Source organism: Canis aureus, chromosome 10 (genome assembly GCF_053574225.1).
Source record: "Canis aureus isolate CA01 chromosome 10, VMU_Caureus_v.1.0, whole genome shotgun sequence".
Taxonomy (NCBI): domain Eukaryota; kingdom Metazoa; phylum Chordata; class Mammalia; order Carnivora; family Canidae; genus Canis; species Canis aureus.
The window spans coordinates 27994209-28012995 of record NC_135620.1 but is presented as its reverse complement, the minus strand read 5'-3'; the positions used below and the strand labels follow the sequence as shown (position 1 = coordinate 28012995).

General features: G+C 45.5%; 1 protein-coding gene and 1 long non-coding RNA gene across 4 annotated transcripts in view; one reads left to right on the top strand and one right to left on the bottom strand.

Moving 5' to 3' along the window:
* The window catches only part of SIL1 (SIL1 nucleotide exchange factor), a 219094-nt gene that overhangs the window by 181723 nt on the left and 18584 nt on the right, over positions 1 to 18787 (top strand). The gene's annotated exons all lie outside the window — the stretch shown is intronic.
* LOC144321626 (uncharacterized) lies at positions 1929 to 12731 on the bottom strand. 2 transcript variants are annotated; one of them, XR_013387224.1, is made up of 5 exons: positions 12411 to 12731; positions 7494 to 7607; positions 7259 to 7375; positions 3420 to 3623; positions 1929 to 2356 (listed from the first exon to the last, which is right to left on the bottom strand). It is a non-coding gene; the product is annotated as an uncharacterized LOC144321626 (long non-coding RNA). The 2 variants fall into 2 exon arrangements; XR_013387223.1 differs by having other exon boundaries at positions 1929 to 3623.

Below are 18787 nucleotides of genomic sequence, written 5' to 3'. Positions count from 1 at the left end.
GGGCCATGTGGCAGCCAGAATGAGAAGATGAGTCAGAAGCTCTGAGTTTTTCAGGCTAAGATAAGACCTTCAGGTAGCATTTTCAGCCCAGTTGGAGAACTCCTGGGATCTGGGACAGTGTGTTCCAGCAAGATTTAGATAAAGCCCCCTCTCCAGCTCTGTAACTCACAAAGAACTTAGCCTTAAACAAGCTCAGTTTATCCTTTTGCTAAAGTGAGAAATGATTGGGGACTTCTCAAGCTGGATAGTGCCTCATGGGGCAATGAATGTCCTGTACAAAATTGTCCAGCCTGCCCACCCTCCTCCCCCCTCTTCCTCTCCACCTCCCGCCTTTACTGCTATAGTCTATTTTCAGATATTCATAGTAACCTCTTGGGTTTCCACATCTGTCTTGCTATGGCTGATCTTGGGCCTGTGTTCTTAAAGTCTGTACCCAAAAGTCTGTACCTAAAACTCATTGGCTAAGAGATGCGTAAGACTTGTTTTCTCCATGGAATGTAATCAGACATGTCTGTAATATTTTGTTAAATGTCCAGATGAATGTCTTTGAGGTGACTTACTTAAATTTAAATTTTGTGTCTTCAACTCTGAGTTAGTAATACCTTCACATGGTTCAGAATTCAAAGGGTGTGAAAAGGCATGGTGAAAACGATTTATCCAACCCTCTCCTTGCTGTCCAGCTTCCCTTCCTCAAGGCAACCAGTTTGCCAGTTTCTTCTAGAGATATTTATGCATAATCAAGCAAATAGACCCATAGTAGTTTTTTCCCAGTTTCTACACAAAAGGTAGGTTACTATATAAACATCATTCTACAATTTGTTTTTTCCATTGAATAATGTACCTTGGACATGATTCTTTATCTGTACATAAAGTGCTGCTTAGGAGGTGAGTTTTATTTTTAACAAATGTAGAATGATTCCAGTGGAAGCTTTTGGAAAAATGCGTGCATTGACCCGTGTTTAAAAATGACAGTGCTCCAATTAATTAGACTTACTACTCAGCAAAATTTACTATTTCAACAAAGGATGTATTTGACTGTTGTGTCTAAGAAGTGATTACTGATGACTTTTTAGAGCTAGTATGACTCACAAAGCATCTTTGATGATAAGTTTGGAATGACTGTGTCATTAGTTCTGATTGGGAGTTTGTGTATTTCAGAATTTTAGTTTAAAATATGTTAAGGCAATAAAGCAACCATGTGCTGGATCTCTTTGGCTGCACTCTGTCTCCCTTACTGTGTTGGGACAATTTTCTAACAATTAGGGGTGGGGAGCTATGCTAGGTGTACCATGACCACTAGGTACTTTGGACTCTGGAAATGCCCTGATGCTTTATCCTAGCAACTGTGAAAAGTAAAAATAAAAAGCTTAGCTATTTGCATTTTCCCCACTGAAAGCTTCCGACAAGTTGGGATTGCATCCAGACCCATGTGGTCCTTTCATGATCATGTTCTTGTGATAAAAAGAAGATCCCAAGAGGGATTGGGGTGGGAGAGGGGGGATGAGTTGGAGGTGGGTAGGAGGGCTCCATCTTGAGTGTTTGCCAGGGAGGCCACTTGAATGCTGCCAGGAGAGCCAAGCTATTTACAGAAGACAAAAGCCATAGTCCTTGCCCCTTAGGGTTGGGGTATGTGGACTTAGAATTCTTAGGGTCAGCTTAAGACACTCAGGGGTCCTAAACACTGAAAAGAATATAGTGCTTGCCCTATCTGTGGTCCCTCCTCTTCTCCCCATAAATAGGGAATTCAAAACAAAAACAATTCTGAATTTTTTTTTTTTTTTAACAATTCTGAATTTTAAATAAGGTCTACCACCCCAGGATGGATGACTAGTTAGATTTTTTTTTTTAATGATGTACTAAATATCAAATTGACTCAGTTTTTCCCCCTCAGGTTTTTTGGGTACCCATGCCTAGCAGATGCCCAAAGACAGATTGAGTGTCTGTTTCGTGATCTGACATTGAGAGATTCTAGTTCTCCTGAGGAGCTGTCCCTTTCTGGGATTTGAGTGGCAGAAATTATTTTACCATGTCAGGAATTTGGAAGTTTAAAAAAAAAAATGTCCTTTTGTTTATTTAATAATATCTTTAACCCAACTGAACATAGAATTAGCTCTGAAATTTTTCTCCAAGAAATGCATTTTCTTCTTGAGTGCTCCATGATGAAATCAGTCTTAATTTCAGTTCAACTAGTGTGTAAAAACACACAGTGAGTGATTATTAGTCCCCGAAGGAGGCAAGACAGATGGAGCCCAGAATGGAATTGGCTTTATGATTAATTGAATCCTTGAAGAGTTGAATAGAGTTAGAGCTGATTCGGCCCAATCAGCGTCTTGAGGCGGCTGGTGCTGTCCTGAGCCTGAGAGAGGAAAGGGTCACAATAACCCAGATTTATCCTCTATTAAAATGGATTGGATGTATGCACCAGACGGTTCCCATTTTTAAACCATTGATGCAGGATAATTGGAATGGAAACAAACAAGATTAGAACTAGATTACAGGTATTTGTGCAAGTTGCCTCCTAAATCAATCAGAGTCGATGATTTATTCTGAGGGTGTGTTATCATTAGAGTGAATCATTGAAACTCTGAGACACATCTGGAGCTGTCCAGCCAGAAAGGGAAGAGGGAGGAAGGGGCACAGAGCGCTGCTTGGGGTTGGGAGGAGGCACAACTGTGCAGTGCTTTCCTGGCCTGTAGGACAGGGATCTTGCAGAGGGAATTTTAATTTTACCCTTTTTTTTTTCTTTTTCTTTTCTTTTTTTTTTTTTTTTTTGCAGCAAGACCTATTGGTTAGGTCTGAAATGACTGCCCCTACTCCACAGTGAACAGATAGATGTGTTCTTTATAATGGTTGGATCAAATGGTCACCCAGGGTAGCTGCTGCCTCTGGGGACCCTGCAGTTCAGGGCATGGGAAGGGAGAAGGCCTGGTGCTGTGGGGGACTGCAGCTGCATTAACCAGCAAGTCCATTAGGATGACGGGTGCCCTGGTGCCTTTCCAGGGGGCCTGTTAGTGCAGGACATCATCTTTGGAGCTAGAAAGCTTGGCTATACTTGCTGGACCAGGAGCTGAGGCAAGAAGCCTAAGTTCCCTCCTGGCCCTCTGCTCTCTCTCAGTCTGGCCATGGGCATAGGGTCGTGTCTGGGGTCATGATCTTGAGGGTGGATGGACCTAATCCTGAACTCAGGAGTCAGGTCACAGAGGTCACAGTTTCACATCTACAGCCATCTGGCTGACAGTTGAATACTTGTTTTACTTAGAAAAACAAGAGGACTAGGTGCCCAACGTTTCTTCTGTCTGAAGAAGGATACCACTTGCTTCTCAAGTTGTCTTCCAGGCACTGGTGCCCATACCAAGTGTCTGGCAGTAGGCTGGGATAACCCCAAGAAGCTCCATCTGATCGGCAAGCCTCACCCTTACCTTCAAACTGTGCTTTTTTTCCTTCTTCTTTTCTTTTTTCCATTTTGAGCTCTTGTGAGTCAGGCTGCAAGGCAGCTCATTTACATGGGAGTCAGCCAGAAGGAAAGCGGCTTGAAGTCTACTTTCATTTTGCCGTGGGAGGTGTTTTCCTGTTGAATTGCTAACCAGGCAGGTCAGAGGGAATCATAAGGGATCTCAGTCATCCTTAGATAGAAACAAGTACAGCAAAGCATCTCATAAGCTGGTGAAAAAAATCTTTGATGGCATTTTTCAACTCTGGCATTCTCCAAATTGAACATACCTAAAGGCACTGTCCCCAAGGGAAGAGAAGAGGGTAGTTTCTTGGCCCCATATCAGCGAAGATAAAAACCAAGGCCCATGCCACACCCTCAGGCCACTATAGAGCTTAAGAACTGAGCCTACCTCCCTGCCTCCCTTCCTCCCTTCCTCCCACTGATGTCCTGCCATTACCTTGGTCCTGCTCGCTGCTCTGGTGGTAGCTTCCCTGCTGTCATTCTGTTAGGCACAAAGGACTTCTAATTTGCCAATTTTGTTGGAGTCCCCTTTGTAGAGAATAGTGCCTGCAAAGTATGTAATCCCCTTGTATCCCTTGCAGCCTTTGTTCTCATCAGAGGCATCTTCTCCCTTTCCAGCTCAGCCTCAGCTGGACATTTTGCCCTGCCCTGGTCTGGACCCCAGAGCAAACAGTGCTCAGCAGATCTTCCTTCCTTGCTTTGGTGTGGGCCGGGAGCAGGAGTGGCGTTCCTGCCTAGGGCACCGAGCCTGCTTCATGGACTTGAAAGGCCTCAAGCATGTGTGAGAAAGAGAGGAATTGGTGATGCAGTGTCAGCCTGCCTGGGACAGCTTGTCTGTCCTGTAACCCTTGGCATCGGGGGCCTGAGGAGTGCGCTTGAGTCTGGACTCTACTTCCTGTCTGCCTGGAGTGATGCCTGCCGTGGAGTCCTGGGAATGCAGCTGCTCTCTTCAGTGGCAAGAGAACAGCTAGACACTTAACCCTGCTGGTTATATAAGGTGGTAGAAGAACTCGGTGGTGTCTTTCTTAGCTTTTGATTCCTTAGACTTTGGTTGGAACCTGTCCTCTGAGGCAGGGGAATATGCTCACCACCTTTGCTGATTCCCCAGTGAAGCCCAATGTGGCACAAAGCTCTTAATTTTAGCCTCGAGCATGACACATAATATTTGTGCCTATCACATCCTGTCCATCTGTCAAATGCCCAGTGCCCAGTACGCATCAGAGGGCTTCCTCTGCTGTGAAGCAGAGTGGTAAGGGGAGGGAAGCCACCTAGGCTTGTGTCTCACAGAGACTTTCTTTTTCCTCTTGGACATCAGCATGGTTCACATTCACAGTTTCTGCCGGGCCTCCCTGTCCCTCTTCGCTTGGGGCCAGCATTCTCTGTCATGAGCAAGTGGGTGGACAAGCCCTACTGGGAAGGGCTGAAACATGGGAGACCCATTAGGGCGGGATGGGAAGTGGTAGGACAGACGTGGTTGGACACATGCCTCCTGTACATCTCATACAGTGTGAGGGGGCCTCTCCTCACCCCTCACCCCTCTCTCTTTGGTACCCCCAGCTTGTGGACTACTAGGCAAATGTGATTCTGGATGACAAGCTAGAAGGGGAGGACTAAGCTAGGTAGCACCCTTGGCTAAGGGCTTCCCACCAAGAGTGATGCTTTCCAGAATAGCACCTAATGCCATTTCCACCCGTTAGTGTGTTCTTAAAAGGTAATTTTGTCTATTAAATATCCCAAAGGAACTGTGCTGGGGAGGTACTAAAGGAACTAGAGATGCCATCCAGGGATGCAGGGGAACCCAAGGGGCAGAAGTACCAGAGTCCCACTGATTGGCACAAAGACATTGACCAAAGCCCTTAGCCTCTCTGTGCTGTTACCTGGAAGTGTGGACTTTTCTCCTCTACCTCCTGGGGCCACGGAGGAAGAGATTATTCCTATAAAATGCTCTGATTGTCTTGAAAGAAAGATGGTATATCTGTGCCAGTTGTTACTGTTATAAATAGTGACGCTTGAAAACCAATAGGGCATCATTCTGAGGAGCTGCAAATACTACCCACACCTGTTTGTTTTCCATTTTAATTTCACCTTTTCCTAAGGAAGGGGAGGGGCAGATGCTGTCTGCCCTGCACACTTCACCAATTATTGCGAGGATTAACCTCAAGGAAATGAGCACAACCAGGAGCATGAACTGGGCAAAGGCATTTGGCTGTCGTGCCTGTTGCCCATGCAGACAGGCTCAGAGAGTCCAGCTCATTTGACGAATGTTTACTGAATTTCAACTCTTTCATTCTAAGAGGATAGAAAGATGCATTTGGCATAGTCCCTAACTCAAAATGTTTAGCGTCTAGACCAAGGCATGAAGAGTGTCTAGTACTAACCTGAGTGCCTACAATATTCCACACACTGAGCTGAGTGGTTTATATACATTTTCACATTGAATCTGAGTAAGTATGATTATGAATAAGTACAATTCCTTCCATTTTACACTCGAGGACCCTGAGGCCTAGAGAGGTCACATGCTTCCCTAGGGTCACAGAACTGAACTGTGTTAGGACTCAAACAGGAGCCTAGTGTGACACAGAAGCCAAGCCTTCAACCACTGTGTTGTAGCTGTGATAATAAATGCTGAGAGACAGACACTGAGAGGCAGACAGAAACAGAGAGGGGGAAAGGGGCAGGAGGAAGAGGGGAGAGAGGGAGGGAGGGAGGGAGGAGGGGAGCACGGAGATGGGAGGACAGGCTGAGGGGGGTTGGACAGAGAGGAGGAGAGAGAGGTATCTGGGTTCCTTTTGTTTTCCTGTGAATGATAATCAGCCTTATTCATCACTTTTATTTCTGACCTCTGACCTCTGCTTTTAATCTGTAATATGCCATAGGTCACGTGACATCCAACTCCAGGAGCAAAGTCAGGGTCTGTATTAGGGTGGGCTCTAGATAGGAAACTTGATTTTGGTGGTTCATCAGTCCTCAGCAAACACTGCTGTCATGAGGTGGACTCTGATTTTTCTGTGGGAAAGGTTTTGGGATTTCTTCCCTCCTTTTTTGATAAATTGGGTTCTGGTGTCTTTGTAGTTGAATGGCACATTCAGCCCCATTCAGCCTGTCTTCCCAAATGGCACCCCTTTCCCCCCCTTACCAGGGGCTCCTTCTGGAATCATTGAGAGCATCAGTGCCCATCTAGCTGAGGTCCTGGGCCCAGAAAGCTTTCAGAAGCAGTCCTCTGCTTATTAGGCACCTTGGGTGAACCTCTGATAGAGAGGCAGCCATGGTGGTGTTGAACCCGCCACTGAGGGGGTTGTTTGCCTGGTGTCACCAAATACTGGAGAGGGACCCTGTCTTTGGGGAGAGGGTCAAGCATGGTATTTTTAGCAAGCAATCCTTTGTCATTTATTCAGCCACTTTAAAAATAGATACCACTCTTTCTTTCTAATTGGCACCATTTGTCATCCTCTGTCCTTGCTTTTCACATGCTGAATTGTTCATGAATATTTATTTACCCTCCCAGAGGCAACTCCATGTATGTGTGTGTGTATATACACGTGCATGGGGGCTCTCAGAGCTCATTCTGCTGCTCTTTGGTTTTTTGTATCATAAAAGGTGATATAGTGAAAGACAGGGAAGGGAAGCTGGAGCCCTAGTCATTGAACCCCTTTCTTTGATGGTGCATCCTCGCATCTCTCTGACATTCTCCATGTCTGTGAGGTTACCTGTCCTTCCACTCTGGTTGCTTGGATGGTTGCCTTTTTTTTTTTCTTTTTTTCTTTTTTTTTTAAACTAAGCCGACCTCAGGCTTCCATTCCATACCTCCATCCTTTTGTCCTGGCTGTTGGAATTCTTTCCTTTGGCAGTCAAATCCAGGATCCCTGAGATGCTCCCTGGTATAGACATTCAACCATTCAGGTTTGAGGTCATTGACAAAAGCTGTGTGAGAGGAGAAGGGAACCAGCATTTACCTTTGTCCCCCAGTCAGACCTCTGTATCAGCCACCTTAATACCCGGGCCCTGGCACATCCAAACAACGGTGGAGCCTGGAGCTTACCTCAAGTGTGTTGTGCTGAGCTAAGGACTCTGGAGAGAACCTCCCCCTTGTGGCCTCTCCACCTGGTGTGTCCCCATCCCTGAGTCATTGTTCTGTCTTTTGACTCTAATATGGCTGAAAAGACAGTATGAAGGGGTTATTATTGATAATGTACATTCCTAGGGTGTATTCCATCTAGCACCTCTGACACTCTTTCCACATGTTCCTGTGGAAGACTATGTTCTCTTTTTCTTAATATCTTCTATAGACCAGAAATGATTCCAGATGTTGTCTCAATCCCCTCCCAACCATCCCCCATTTCTAGCAAGGCATCCTTCTCTCCTCATACCCTGTTTCAAAACTTAAATCTTCTGGTCTTAAAAATTCATACATTCATTTTTAAAAAGTATATCAACTATCTGCTATATGCTAAACACTCTGCTGTACTAGAGATACAGTGGTGAGTAAGACATAGGTCTCGATTCTTAAATGGTTGATCTTTTAGTCAGAAACTAATATTTAGGGACACCTGGGTGGCTCAGCCATTGAATGTCTGCCTTTGGCTCAGGACATGATCCTGAAGACCCAGGATCAAGTCCCACATTGGGCTTCCTGCATGGAACCTGCTTTTCTCCCTCTGCCTATGTCTCTGCCTGCCTCTCTCTCTCTCTCTCTCTCTCTCTCATGAATAAATAAATAAAATCTTAAAAAAAGAAACTAGTACTTAAAAGGCAGTTAATACATCACCAAAATTAAAAACCTTAGTCCATCAAAGGACACTGCCAAGACACTGGAAAAACAAACCACAAAAAAAAAAAAAAAGAAAGAAAGAAAAACAAACCACAGAATTGGAGAAAAGTTTACAAATCAAGTATCTGGTAAGGGACTTGAATATGTAAAAAAAAAAAAACTCTTAAAATCAATAATAAAGGGCAGCCCGGGTGGCTCAGTGGTTTAGTGTTGCCTTCAGCCCAGGGCTTGATCCTGGAGACCTGGGATCGAGTCCCACGTCAGGCTCCCTGCATGGAGCCTGCTTCTCCCTCTGCCTGTGTCTCTGCCTCTCTCTCTCTCTCTCTCTGTGTCTCTCATGAATAAATAAATAAAATCTTTTTAAAAATCAATAATAAAGACAAGCAACTCAATTAAAAATAGGCAAAGGCTCTGAATTGACATCTGTCTGAAGAAGATGTATGATGGCCAATAAGCACATGAAAAGATATCCAACATCATTAGCCACCAGGGAAATGCAAATCAAAACCACAGTGAGATAAAATTTTATACTCACTAGAGTGACTGTTATCAAAAAGGCAGATAGTATCGAGTGTTGGCAAGAATGGAGAAATTGGAACCCTCATACGCTGCTTATGGGAATGTGAAAGATGCAACTGATTTGGAAAAGAGTTTCCATTCCTTAAGTAGTCAAGCATGGGTGCAATTCCATCATAGGTGTATACCCAAGACAAATGAAAGCATATGTCCAGGGTGCCTGATGGCTCAGTGGTTGAGCTTCTGCCTTCAGCTCACATAGTGACCCCAGGATTCCTGGGATCGAATCGCATATTGGGCTCCCTGCAAGGAGGCTGCTTCTCCCTCTGCCTCTCTCTGTGTCTCTCATGAATAAATAAAATCTTTTAAAAAAGAGAGAGAGAGAAAGAAAGAAAGCATAAGTCCACATAAAAACTTATGCATGAGTGTGCATAGCAGCATTATTTATAATAACCAGTAAGTGGCAACAACCCAAATATCTATCAACTTCTAAATTGACAAACACGTTTTTTTATCCATACAATGGAATATTAATTTGACAAAGAGAAATGAAGTACTGATTACCTGTTACATATGGATGGAACTTTATAACATGCTAGTGAGAGAAGCCAGTCACAAAGGAGCTCATATTTTGTGATACCATTTATATGAAATGTCCAGACAAGGTAAATTTAATGAGCAAGAAAGTGGATTAGTGATTTCCTAATCTTGGAAGGGTGGGAGTTGGGGAGTTAGGTATGGGTTTTGGCGTGGAGGGTGGGTGATGAAAATGTTTAAAAATTGATTGTAGTGATGATTTTACAACTCTGAATATATTAAAATTTACTGGATTATACACTGTACATGGGTGAATTGTATGGTATGTGAATTATATCTCAATAATGGATTACATAGTGATTTCCTAGATGGGTTAGCTAGGGAGGACTTATGTAAGATATTTCATTCTAGCCTCAACTCAAATGTTAAGCCATTCACATATTAAGGTAAATTTTTAGAGGGAGGCAGGGGAAGCAGATGGCTAGTACATGGACCCTGAGGCAGGAACAAACTTGATGAGGCGGTGAAGCAGCCAGAAGGCCAGTATTGCTGGAATGGAGTAAATCAGAGGGAAACTAAGTGAGATTGGGGATTTTTGGCAGTACACCTAAAGAACAAGGTAAGATATATATATATTTGGATTTTATTCTAAGGGTAATGAAAAGCCACTGTTGACTTTTAATCAGGGGAGTAACAAGATCTGATTTACTTTTTTTTTAATTAAAAAAAACGTTTTTTAAAGATTTTATTTATTCATGAGAGACACAGAGAGAGAGGCAGAGACACAGAGAGAGGTAGAGACATAGCAGACAGAGAAGCAGACTCCCTGCCAGGAGCCCAATAGGGGACTTGATCTCGGGACCCCGGGATCACGCCCTGAGCTGAAGGCAGCGCTCAACCACTGAGCCACCCAGGCGTCCCGTACATTTTTTTTTTAAGATTAATTTATTTATTTTAGAGAGCACACTCATGAGTAGGGAGGAGGGACAGAGGGAGAGAATCTTCACGCAGAATCCCCACTGAGCCCAGAGCCCAACATGGGACTCAGTCTCACGACTCATGAGATCATGACCTGAGCCAAAACCAAGAGTCTGACACCCCTGATTTACATTTTTTGAATGATCTCTCTGGTTGCCTGTGGGAAGGAACTCTTCATATTTTCATAATGTAGAGCCTTCTATCTTATTGGCTTACTATCTTGTTGTTTTATGCCTTCCAAGATAGGAAGTTCTTCTTGGTGTCTCCTTCAAGTCATTCCTTCTCATCAGGATTCTGGAAGGTGGAGCTCATGGCCATATTAGCCCTTTCTAACTGGGATGATTATTGCTCTCCAGATTAGGACAAGGAGTCAGAAAGCTTCCATATCTTTCTGGATGTGGCCACTTTTATCATGAGATTTTGACTTTGAAGGCTCAGGACCATGGTGTCTGCTTGGTTTTACTTTGCTGGGGTTGGCTCTGGCCCTGGTACCCTGGTCCCAAGATAAGTAGTGCAGTCCCTTTACCTCCACCAGCTAACAGTGTACCCACGTCCTTTCCCTGAGTTGCAGGGCAGTCTGCCTGGTAAGCAGCGCAGGATGCTGTATTGAAGTCCCATGCCCGATAGCTGGCTTGGAATGAACTATTTTATGGCTCCAGGGAGCTCTTGAGAGACTGATAATATGCTGAATTAGAACGTAAGTCAGGAGCTCTGTGGCCAGGATTTGAATGTGGACGCTACTGGATGTTAGCTGTCTAAACCTGGGCAAATTATTCATCTCCTCAGCAGTTTCCCCATCTGTAAAATGAGGATAACCTCGTATTGGTTATCATGGGGGGATAAAATGTATTAATGCATGTGAAAAATTAGGAAGAATGCCTTAGGGAGGCTCCTGGGTGCTCATTGAGTTAAGTGTCTACTTCTGGTCAGGTCATGATACCAGGGTCCTGGGATCCTCCTTTGACTCTGCTCAGCAGAGAGTCTGCTTCTCTCTCTCCTTCTGCCCCTTCCTCCTCCAGTCGCACACACTTTCTCTCTCAAATAAATAAATAAAATCTTAAAAATAACAACAACTCAGAAGAATGCCTACCAAATAGTGCTCAGAATGTTAACCTCTTTCATTATCGTCTTTAAGGGAGCCTCTCCATAGGGCTGTCAGGTAGCTCCGGGGCTCCCTTCAGAGGGAGCAGAGAAGAGAGCAAGGCCTAAGTGCCAATGCCTTTTATGACCTAGCCTCAGAAGTCAGAACCATCACCTCCTCCATTTTCCTTTGGTCCCATAAGTCAGCCATGACTTGGTGTGGAGGGAACTATATCAAGGCATAATACCAGAAGGCAAGGCTTCAGTGGCTGTTTTGGAGACCAGCTACTATACCCTGTATCCAAAGGCCCTTTCCTAGACACTGTGGAAGGGGACCATAGGCACCCACGGGTTGGACCCTTTGTAGGTAATTATCTGTGAGGCGGGCCATGCTCATTGTGGCTCACCAAGCCTGTACCCTCCTGGCTGAAGTAGTGGCATGTCAGAAGAACAGTGTTTTCATTTTTCAGCCTCTGACCCATGATGGGTGATGGAATGATAGAGGACTTTGTACTCTTATAAGCCTGCCAGTGGCTTGGGCATCCGGGCTCTGAATTTTGTGAAGTGGACTAACGAGCTGACCACCTCTTTCTACATACAGGCTTCTTGGTTTCAGAGGAGGGGACAATTTTGCTACCTTGAAATCCATTTATTTCAAGATGAGGGTGGGTGGTATTATACTTTTAAAAATACATTTTCATCCCGTATGGTCTTCTGTTCTATAAGGTCTCCCTTATGAGGTGGCAAAGCGGGCTGGCGAGAGGGGCTCTCAGGTGAGATGCTCAGCTTTAGACAGACAGCTTGACAGTCTGTGTAGGGAGCGAGTTACTTAACCTGTCTGAGCCTCAGTTTCCTCAACTAGGAAATGGAGAAGACAGAGCTTCACAGACTCACTGTGAGGATTAAATGAGATAAGGTATGTGTAGTATAAACAAACTCCTAGACAGAGCACAACACACAGTAAGGAAATAATAGCTGTCGCTAAAAATATTATTAATGTCAATTCAGTCACCACCATCATCATCATCCTTATGCTTATTGACCCTGAATGGGACGGAAAGAGGGGCTGTGACTTACCAAGCCACACGGCAGGGAGTCTGGGCCCGAGAACAGGGTCTCCTTCTCTCTTCTTGTGTTCATACTTTCCATCTTGAATGTTCTTCCACACGATGCCTGAACCACAAATAGAAGTTTGGGCAACTCCCAATTATCCCTCATGTGAATAATTCACTCAGAGATAATCTGTGTGCCTGGCTCCCCTCCCAAATCAGCTGAGTGGATTATTCTCCTCTTTCAATTATTCAACAGTACAAGTAATTGGGAGCTGGCATTAGCATATGAAGGCTGTGAGGTCATCTCTTGTTGTTCTCAGTTGCTCAGGCCTGCCAGTGACCATGTTTCAGAAGAGCATGGAAGCTGTAGAGCAGAGCCCAAGGGCAAGGACAGAGGTGGTGACAGGATTGAGGGTGAAGGACAACAGCCTACAATGACCTGGTGGGGTAGGCGAGGCTGCCAACTACAGAGCAGGAGAGCCAGACAACAGTGTATAAAGGCTGCCTTCTCTCTCCCTGGGCCAGAGATGGGCCCTCCTGGAGGCAGGGCATACTTCCTTCAGGAGCTCTTGGTTTTAAAGTTGGCTCTAGAATGTTAGATCTTTCCAGAGTCTTTTAAAAATACCTTTGGCTACCCTCCTCCCTTCTATTGCTGTCCTATTTGGCCTCAGGCTACTGTATTAGGAGATATAGGGAGCCTCTCCTTTCTGTGAAGTCGGGTCTCTCCATTAAAAATAACAGGTGTAGGGGATCCCTGGGTGGCGCAGCGGTTTAGCGCCTGCCTTTGGCCCAGGGCGCGATCCTGGAGACCCGGGATCGAATCCCACGTCGGGCTCCCGATACATGGAGCCTGCTTCTCCCTCTGCTTGTGTCTCTGCCTCTCTCTCTCTCTCTGTGACTATCATAAATAAATTTTAAAAATTAAAAAAAAAATTAAAAAATAAAAACAAAAACAGGTGTAGTAATGATACATTCATACACAAAGTAAATGAATAAAGATTTATGTGTAGATTTGTAGTACGTATGTATTCTTAAATGTATAATGCAAAAACCAGCTCTTACTTCTGAGGGTAAGAGGAATGAAGTTATGAGAAAGGGATTTTTCCTTTGTGTTTTGCACTTTCTGTACTATGTGAGGTGGTTTTTGGTTTTTGTTGTTGTTTTGTTTGTTTTTTACCATGACCTTATGTTAGTTTCTAATTAAATGATAAAATAAAAGACATAGAAGAGAAGCTGCAGTTGGGTTTTGCAGCATTAGCTCATTAAACCATCATGATAGGAATCCCTGGGTGGCTCAGCGGTTTAGCGCCTGCCTTTGGCCCAGGGCGCGATCCTGGAGTCCTGGGATTGAGTCCCACGTCAGGCTCCCGGCATGCGGCCTGCTCCTCCTCCTCCTCCTGTCTCTGCCTCTCTCTCTCTCTATGTCTATCATAAATAAATAAATCTTGAAAAAAAATAAACCATCATGATGTATACCTTTGAATTGGATTGAGTTTGGGGTGGACCCAGCAGCTTGTTCAGAACCCTTGAGCAAGGTGGACCTTGGGGCACTATGCATGAATGCCATGACCCAGGCTCTCTTAGAGTCTTGTTTTCCTTGTGGGACTGAACAAGCACTTGTCCACCCCCAGTGGACATCAGGGCTTTGGCCCTGAGGTCATCATCCTCCCTCCTATTCTTATTATCCCTTTCACTTCTCCTTCCCCAAGGACCCAGAAACCATTTGCCCTGGATCTGCTGGACTCAGGATTACCCTGAAGTTATCAGCAGTCTCCTCTTTGCCTCTGGGGAACAGAATAAAATTCTTGATTCATACACCATTTTGATGTATGTGGTGTGTCCAAGTTTGAGAGTTTTGTAGGGGGAAGAAGGTTAGTTGACTTTTGAACTGTTTCTCTGGGGTGGTTTTTTTTTTTTGTTTGTTTGTTTGTTTGTTTTTTAATGCTTTCATTTAGTTTTTTAAGAAAAGTTGTTTGAGCTCCATTTGGGATTTATAGTTGCTTAGGTTATCTCTCCAGGTTTTGGCCGATGATTGGTTCCAGTGTGTGCTTAGGAAGGGCAGGGGCAAAGTAGGGGGTGGGAACTTTCTTGTCACTGGGACTCTAAGCAGCAGCAAAAAAAAATTGTGCTATGTGTGAAGCAGGAGCAGAGCAGCTCAAAGAGCACTCTGGGCCAGAGGGCCCATCCATGGGCAGGCTGCTTTTCAGCCTAGCTGGAGGTTCTTACATCTGGGCCCAGCATGGCTGCACTGAACTAGACCTTCAAAAGTGGCTCTGGAGTACCAGGCTAGCTAGAGCATTTAGCTGCTCCACATGGGAGCTGAGCCTCATTTTCCTCCATTCCTAGAGAAGGCCTCAGTGGCAAAAAGAACTTGGTAGCCACATATTGGCCAGCACCACTGATGAGAGCAGACACCGAGTCAATGGTGAAATTGATGGAATCAAAAGAATGGACAGAGCTTGAGAGCTGAAGCCTAGACATGCCTCTGCTGGGTCTGGCTCCTTAGCATCCTCATGATCTTCGCCTAGCTGGTCTTGGAACAAAGAGACTTCCTGAATATGTTTCAGCTCTGTGTGGCCTGATGGAGGGCTGAGTTCCCAGCTTCCCCTTGAGAAGGGAAGCTGCTTTGATAAAAAGCCAGAGAGACAATTGAGGTGTTGGCTGGAGCCTAAGGAGAGAGTTCAAGGATGCAGGAGTGAGCCCTGCTAGTGAGGAAGGCCAGGGACCTCTTCTTTCAAGCCAGATTAGGAGGAGAGCCCCACTACAAACCCTTCATGCTAGGCACTGAGCAAATGGTGGCTTTGGTGGTAGTGGGGATGTGGTAGGTTTTCTATTTCTGTACTAAAATACCTGCTTCCCCTCTGCAGGAGGTAGGAGTATCTTGGAATAAAGAACCACTCCGTGAACCATTGGTATGAATGGGAGGGGCCTGGGCTGAGCCTCATCCCTGTCTTTATGTCCTTATCCAAGGTGCTGAGCTGCAATTTCCAGGTTGGGATTTTATTCTCTATTGCTGGTGCTATGGGAAGGAGATGCGAGTTAGTAAGTGCACAAAGATTCTGAGGGGTTGGCAACCTGGGGGACTTTACACTTTGCAACTATGTGGATTTCCTAAGTGTGGAACTCTTTGCTGCTCACGTGTCCCCCGCACTGGGTTAGGCCTTGAGGAGAGTCTGCAAGGATGGGCTGCTGTTAAAGGGCCAGGGCCTGTTTGACAGTTGGCGGGATCACACTGAATGTCTGCAAGCAGAGCCCTGGTCAGACTGGGACAGACCTGGCCTGACCCCCAAGCTAGCCCTGAATAACCAGTTACTACTGAGTGTCATGGCCTGAGGTATGAAACAGTGTGGTGAGCTTGGAAGGCTCTCAACACATTCTTCTATCCTCTGCCTTTAGAAAATACTTCCTCTTGGAAACCTCTTCAGCAGAAACCTGTGGTCAAGTAAGGGTTCTTACCTCTATCTTCTCACCTATTCATTCCTGGTTAAGGCTGAGTGACCTAGACCAGCCACCTGCCATGCTTCTTCCATCTGTGCAGTGCTTGGTGCAGGAGTAGGTATGTGACACAAGCAGAGCCAATGGAAGTCCTGCCCTGAAATTCTGAACTACTTGAGGGTGAGAACTCTTAATGCTGGGATTAACATGTTTAGGGACTCCAATGGCCAACAGCCTCATCTAGGGAGGGAAGAAAAGCCTAGTAATGGAGCCTGAGAGAAGACCCTTGCACATTGTTTGAACCTCTGATTCCAGTGTGACTATTACTTTTGTCATCCTTCTTCACGATGGAACCCAGCAGAGTGTATTTTTTGGCTTAGAGAAGTCTGAATTCAGTTTTAGTTCCTTAAAAACAAAGTCCTAACTAATACAAAACAGCTTCTAGCTGATCAGACTATTTGCTTCCAAATAGCTAATGTCATATCTAGGGAAGCTGCTTTCATGGTGGAACCCTGTGTCCCACACTGTGCTCCATGCACACTGGGTGCCCACTCCATGTTTCTTTTTTTTTTTTTTTTTTTAAGATTTTATTTATTTATTCATGAGAGACAGAGAGAGGGAGGCAGAGACACAGGCAGAGGGAGAAGCAGGCTCCATGCAGGGAGCTTGACGTGGGACTCGATCCCGAGTCCCCAGGATCACGCCCTGGGCTGAAGGCGTCGCTAAATCACTGAACCACCTGGGCTGCCCCCACTCCATGTTTCTTATGTGAGTACATGCACTGTCACCCTCTGCCACCAACCTTTGGGAGGAGAGTGGAGTCCTGAGCTTGAGTCTCCCAGCTTGCCTCTTGGTGTTGGTAAATCTTGTCATTGATGCCTGCATTTTTTATCTCCTTCTTCTACTTCTGCAAAGATAAATACAGTCTGTCAGTCTTCTTGCTTTGCAGGGGCCTTGCCAGACATTTCACTGGTGGGGAGTTTATCGGTATACCTCAGGTGGCCATCTTCCAGATGTAGACAGGGGATCATCCTTGTGTGGCACAACGCTGGTCACAGCTGCAGGTCTGATGATCTCTCTCTGAAATCACTGTTCTCTGGTGCCCAGCTTGAGTTGGTGCAGAATTTATTGGGCTTGCAACATCAGGGCAGTGTTAGAGGTTCCTTGTCCACTGCTTTTCTCCCAGGCTGCTTGTGCCAGCTGCAGGGCCCTTGTGAGGCTGTTAGGTGTCTTTCTGTGACAGATTCATTGTTCCATATTTTTATTTAATTACTTACTTTTACAGCTCTTAGAATAAATCTAATTATCCATCTGTTATACTACATTATGCCACTGCAGTTCATGCTATATTTTCTCATTGTATGATATTTGTCAACTTGACCTTGCCCTCTTCCAATGTTGGTGCTCCTCTTTGTGGCTCTGTGCCACCTCCTCAGTGGATTCCCAGCCTGTCAGTCTATCAGGGTCCCCAGGCAGAGCTGACTGCAAGTGTCTTTTAGATGGAGCAAAGTTTGGTATTCTTTGGCATTATGCAGGAGAGGAGAGTGGCCAAGGACCCATCTCTGATACCCTGCTGACCTGATCTAGGTTTGGAAAGTTGGACTTTGCAGAAAAGAGTTCCAGAAAAGAGAGCAGAATTTCTAGGTTAGAGTTTCTGATCTTTTGCCAGAGGGCTGTTGTCAAGGAGAACAGCCAGGAGAGGTCAGGCTGAAAAGAGATGACAGTGACCACCTGTGGATATGTCTGTGACTGTCTCACCATGGCTGTCATGTGGTGCCTCACATTAGGATTAATGTAGCACCAGTGAACACTACCTACTGGAGGTTGATTTCCATAACCATGTGGAGGATCCTGGCTCCCAGATCTTTTTTTTTTCTCTCCTGTTACTCCCTAAAATTCTATTAGTACCACTGGGAATTAATTTCTTGTTTTTTTTTTTTTAATACATCTCTTTATTATTGGCAAATTATCTCATATTGGCAAATGCAGATACTCCCAGGAGGGTTACCCCCAGCGGTCATTGAACACCTCTGCTGTATTCCTTTTCGAAAGCAGGCAGGGGATGTGTGGCAGTGGAGACGCATGAGGAAGTTGTTGAGGGAGTCAGACTAGAGGGGGTCTTCTCTGAAAGAGAAGGCAAAATTTAGAACATTGGCTAGAATCTGCCCTCTGTGAGCTCTCGGAGTAGGTAGGATGCTTACAGAGAGAGGGAGACCTATGCCTTATCCATCTCTGCACCCAGGTAATGGGGCTGGACAGTCTCACCAGGGGAGCAGCACCAAGCTGGTCTTGTCCCTTCAGGCAGCTCCTGCTTAAATGAGCGTGGGCTTTGGGGATAGACCATGGAAAGTGAGGGTAGGGGTGAACAGACAGCAAAGCTCAGTCCATGTCCTTAAGAAAGTTGACAGTTTAGCAGGGGAAACAGACTGACCAAATCTGTTGAATATGATGAAGGGAAAAGGGAGCCCCTGGGATGTACAGCAGAAGCCCAGTGGCAGGTCAGGTAATAGACAAAGGTTTCTTAGAGGAACTGCTTGGAGTAAGACTTGGATGTGTAGGCCAGCCTGATGAAGGTGGGTACAGAGATGAGGCAGAGAGGGAAAGGGTGCTCCACATAGACATGTAGAGAGCACAGCACATTTGAGTGGAGTTCATTTGGAAAGGGCAGGACTACTCTTGGTCCTGACATAGGGTCATTTCCAGCAGGTTCTTGAGTGGAAGTGTTGAGGCTGCTGCTGTTACTGCTTGCAAAGCCTGTACCCACCGGGGACCAGGGGAGGACCCATATGTGGCCCACGGGCTTTCTTGGGTAGAGGCCCTTGATGAGAGAGACTAGTCCCGCCTCCTCTACCTAGGGCAGGGTCTGCTACACTGCTCCTCCTTCCCACCACCCCTGCCTTCATGCCTGCCTCGGGCTCAAGGCCACATTAAAGGCCGTCCAGCTTGGATGTGGGCCCAGGTTAGAGC